At 49.3% G+C, this 5,394-nt stretch overlaps 1 pseudogene; it reads right to left on the bottom strand.

Annotated features, from left to right (window-relative positions):
* Positions 1-2,006: 2,006 nt before the first annotated feature.
* On the bottom strand, positions 2,007-2,801 carry LOC114862827 (frizzled-10-like; annotated as a pseudogene).
* Positions 2,802-5,394: the final 2,593 nt, after the last annotated feature.

The following is a 5,394-nucleotide window of genomic DNA, read 5'->3' as shown; positions in this document are numbered from 1 at the left end:
GGAAAAAAACCTGCACGTTCCTCAAAAGCGTGAGAAAATCTGAAGAAATCATTAAAGGTTGTCAAAAACCATTTATGAAGCTAAAATATTAAAAACACTGTTTCATTTTTTGTTGACACTCATGTATTGACTTATTATATAGTGCGTTTCACTGTATTGACTAAGGAACCTGTAGAACCAGCGATCGATCCTTGTAGTGGAAGCCTTAAGTGCAATTTAATATAAAAGCCACCGAAACATTTCAAACCACGAACAATGGGAATTTTTTCTTGTGTATTGATATAACGACTAACAGAAGATTTATTGCAGTCAGTCGACTTTCGATGAGCCACAGGGGACAGACACACAACAAACAACGCTGCGATGAGACTCCTCAACAGAGCGCCAGGCCACAACACAATTAAAAACTAGAACGTTTATTATTTTTCTATAAATCTCCACTTTGTTTTTATTTTTTTTTAGAAATATATACCCAAATGTCCCCGGGTTTAGAAACCCACAAACAAACTGCAGGTACAAACAACTTTTAAACAGCGAGTGCTATTTCATTCATGGCATGGATTGCCTCCACAATGGCAGTTGGAAGAGTCAGGAGCTCCTCAACAGCATCGCTCTCACTCCAGTTTCAAACATATGTGACACCGACCCCATTTCATAAAAAGCCCCCGCGACGCGACACTCGTCTCTGACATTTGTCCATTATATGTGGGGTCCTCTCATCGTCTGTAAGCTGTCCTTAACAGCTACAGTAAGTGTCCATAAGAAAACCTCTATGCAAATGATTCAAGTAACACAATGGCACATCGAAATGGTTTATTCCACTCTGTTTTTTGTCTTGGGAACAAAAATTTTTTCCTACCGAGTCCCTCGGATAGAAGAAGTGAACCAGAAGTAGCAGAGTTTTTTAACTCAAACAAAGGCAGCTCTTGTTGCACGACGGGCTCAGATAGACGAAACAAGAAACATGTGTCTTATCTTCAATGCAGTTTGCATAAAAAAATAGAAATGACTCTGTTACGTTTTTTTCGATGGCACTCTGTTTGAAAAAGTCTCGCTCAGATAAGGGCTTCACAAGTACGTTTGGTTCATACGCATGTCCGGGGGGGCCCGCGTGGGCCTGTACTTGGCGCAGGCCACTTAAGGGACGGTGAGGATTGATGTAGGGCCTGCTGCTGGTGAACACGATGCGCCTTCCTCCTCGTCCTCTTCTTCAGCTTCTGTGAACACGTCTGCCAGGACTGCAGCGTCTTGGAGGCCAGATCAAATGCGCTGGGTGATTGCCCACCACCAGAGCAGAAGATCTCACCATAGAAGATTCACGGCGGCACGGACGTTCATAGGCGCACTCGTCCGACTCGGCCCGCCGCCGCCGCCGCCGCCAGCCACGCACTTCTGCTCCGCGGCCAGGACGCCGCAGGTAGGCCATGTTGAGGCGCTCGATAGAAGGAGCAGGCGATGAAGCAGGTGGCGGCACGGTGTACAGCACGAGCACACGCCGATGCGCACCATAAGCTTCTCCAGCTTTCCGTGTTCTCGCCCTACGTTTTCATGATCTTGCCGGATCGTGGAAGAGCGCCACGAAGCGGACAGCCGGAAGGAGCTGCCGATGATCAGGTAGCACGAGAGGGGGATGAGCACGAAGCCGTGAGCGCATTGAACGTCCATGAGCCCACGTAGCAGACGCCCGTCAGCTGGTCCCCGCCACATTCCTCATCACCAGGATCATTGATGGTCTTCACGGCCGGTATGGCCCAGGCCGCCAAGTGGAAGTAGTGCTGTGGCCTTCGAATGGCCTCGTGGCCCCACTTCTTCCCCCCTCCCCCCCCCTTCCCCCCCCCCCCCCCCCTCCCCCTCCCCTTCCCCTCTCCTTCCCTCCCCCACCCCCCCCCCCCCCCGCGGACGGACAGTGAGCGGTCAGGAACCCACCAGAGGGAGCTGGCCCAGGCCAAAGTAATAGAGGAGAGGAACACTATGGTGCAGCTCAGTGCGATCCAGACCCTCCTGAATCAGCATACTGGACCACGCTGTCCCCTGTCGCAGGCTATTCGGTCCGCCCAACGAAACGCCTGATGAGGTAGCCACACGAGTACACGCAGTAGGACATGGAGAGGAAAAATGATGGCCTCTCGGATACTTGAACCGCTGCGGAGTCATGAGGGAAGGTGAGCACCGTGAAGGCGCTGGAGGGCAAGCAGAGGAGGGACCAGATCGCGACCACCAGGAGAACTGCTTGTCCCCCTGGCTCCAGTACACGTCCCCTTTGGGGGAGCACTCGGCGACGCAGGACTCGACCTTCGTTCTCCACAAGTGGAATTGACGCAGGGTTGCGCACATCTGCTTGTCGCGCCGTCCTTGACGGCGGGTCCGGGCCGCCCAGCGGCCGCTGAGGCGAGAAGTCCGGGGGAGGGTGTGCCGGACACTTGGGAGGGATTCGTCCGAGACGTTGTGGGAGCCTCCATGCAGAGGTTGTTTTTTTTTAGGTCGTTTTTTGGTGGGCAGCCGGAGAGCAGTCCAGGATTCTGGCCACGGGAAGTTTAAACTGCTCCAGGATGGGCGAGACTTCAGCTGACAGCTCACACAGGACCTGCTACGCGGGAATGGGGTTGGAACTGCTCCGTGCACAATGGGGCGTACAGCGAGCAAGGAAGAACTCTGAGGTGATGTGGCACCCGAAACTGAGATCAGCGCGCGAACTCTGCAGCTTGTCGACCGGCCTCTTTGATCATCGTGGCCCATGCAGTTTGGCATCCGGGTCATGTGGAGCCGATGTCTTTACACTGGGGATGCTGATGTGTTGGCATTCTTCCCTCTCTCTGACAGTCAGGTATATTGACTAAGGCCGAACCCCACGGATTCCACAGGACAGTAGATGGAAACGAGCTCTTTTGGCAGATGAACACATTCTCACCTCTTGCTTAAAGAAATATCAGGGCAAACTTTCACTCATTGCTTCCACCCACAAAGTTTCTTTCATTAAAAAGCAGTGATGAAATCAGGCCGGCGGCGTGTGCTGAATTAATGGGGACAACGCTCCGTCATCAGTTGTAGGTCGGGCGAGTTTAATGCTAAGGATAAATCCCGCGATGGTCCGACGGGGATTCGGGTGGGGCAGAGCGCGTCCAGGTCCATGCTCGCAGCCGTTGCGGGTGAAGTCTGGGATACTTGTCAGCCGCTCGCGCTCCGGACGGCGTAAAACCGCTTTCAGTTTCGCCCCGACGTGGTCCTCCCTTGTTTCTAAAGGACTAACCGGTCCGTCGTCACGGTTCATGACACTTTTCCGGGTCTGCGCGCGCGACGAGCGATTTGAGTCCCGTGCGGCAATTCGACAAAAGGATAAAAAAAAAAGATGTCTGAGTCGTACGCAGCGACGATCGGTCCTACAACGCAACAAACCAGCAAAGCATAGTCACCTCAGCAAAGCAGCAAAGTGGCCGAAATGGAGATTGCGCTCTAGATCGGGCAGTTACTGCGTTTGGTGGCAGCGCTCGTCTGAGCTGGGGGGGGGGGGGGGGGGGGGGGGGGGGGGGGGGGGGGGGGGGTGGGGTGGGGGGGGGGGGTGGGCGAGTCGTCGGACTCGGTCCCAGTTACCTGCCAAAGATCCGCCCTTCAAAGACAGCTACTTTGCATAAGAAATGATGACACTGACACGCGGATTATTTTAAATCGTGCGGAACAGCGTGTTCATGCAGCGGCTGAAAGCTCACAGCAAAGTCCCTCTCGCAGCTTGTTTGTGCTCGTACACAAACTTCAATGCCACGGACAGGCGAGCATTTTATAAGAATTCCAAAAGGTTGAGCAACTCGGCGCACCAGGCGCCCCGACCAGATCTGCCGCCTCTCAGTCTTGTGCCGCCTCGCACGCCTTTACGTGGCTTTGTAATTAACAGATGAATGAATAGACATAAACATTCGTCCATTATCACTGAGCATGGCAGCATTCGTCTAAAAATGTATCTGACTCGTATACTAAGGGCTTTATAATAAAATACATTAAACCTACACTAGAACGATGTTTTATTTAGTGAAATCATATTTAAGCGCATTTTAAAATTATCAGAAACATTTTGAATTTAAATAAACAAATAAAATATAAATGTCATGTACTACACACAAACAATCTTAGTAACATATCTGTCACTTCCCACCCTTGAAACTGCTTAGTTTGTATTTTAGATTTTTAGGCCATAGTCATAATATATTTATGTAAAAAGGCCCCTTTAGTTACAATCAATGCTATAATGATGCCTGCATTTTATGTTAGGCTGAATTTCCTTTGTTGTGGTGATATAATCACTGGAAAAACTCAGTGTACATGTATAACATATGTTGTTAATACATAGTGTAGGGAGCCAGATGGGCTTGGCACATTTTATAAATTCAATGTATGAAAAACATTGGCCGACTAATTAAACACGGGCTACTGAGGAAGTGATGTCAGAGCATTAATGTATCGTATGTGACATATTACTGAAACGACGACCACATAGGGAGTGTCAATAAAATCAGAAGAATATCTTGATTGTGTATTATAATGTAAATTATAAATTTGCAGTGAAAAAGTTGCAGCAGTAATGCAATGCCTGTTCAGCGTGACACACATGTTGTCTCACCAGATCAGTCCGTACTAATATTCTACACACCAGCATTGCAAAGTCATTATTTCGCTCCACGCCTTCAGACCAAGCAGGGTCACAGGAAGCTACAAATATCTTACCCTTGTAACACCTTATATTATGGAAATTCATGACACTGACCAGTTTTACCTTTCTGCCACAATAGGCACAATTAATTTATTAACCAGTAGACGTAATAACTTGCACACATTATATACAATGATTTATTTAATTCCAGGTTTCAACGTTCCTCTGTGAAACCAATTTGTATGTAATGAGGATAAAAAGTCAGTTAATGTTATAATGAGCCACCTGCCAAACACCAAGACCAATCCCTGCACTGTACAATGCTTTCAGTACCTGGCAAAAAGCTGATTCTGAGTTGCAACTAGATGATGAAAACCGTCTCAGAATCTGAGCCGAGATATTTTTTAATTAAATTTAATCCACGCACCCTATTACTAAACATTCATACATCACCGTGTCCATACAGTAGCTGCTGTTCATGGGGTGGGATTTACTCAGCGTCATATGGAGTAAACTGTATTCTCTCATTAAATCATTGTCAGGCGTCCGTGGGCTCAGCAACTGCCCTGTCTGTCGGCGTGTGGGCTTCTCTCCAAAGAGTTCACGTCTCATGAACGCGAGCCGACTGTGCTCACCGTGCCTCCCGCTTTGACAGGGCAGAGGTCCAGCCCCTCTGGACCCTGAACTGAGTAGTGTTGAGGACAGACGAATGGGGGGATGGACTTTTATTGGCCACTTAAAGTGAAACAGTCCCT

This window comes from Betta splendens, chromosome 9, assembly GCF_900634795.4.
Source record: "Betta splendens chromosome 9, fBetSpl5.4, whole genome shotgun sequence".
Lineage (NCBI taxonomy): Eukaryota > Metazoa > Chordata > Actinopteri > Anabantiformes > Osphronemidae > Betta > Betta splendens.
The sequence above is the reverse complement of the archived record's forward strand: the minus strand, read 5'-3'. Positions and strand labels throughout refer to the sequence as shown.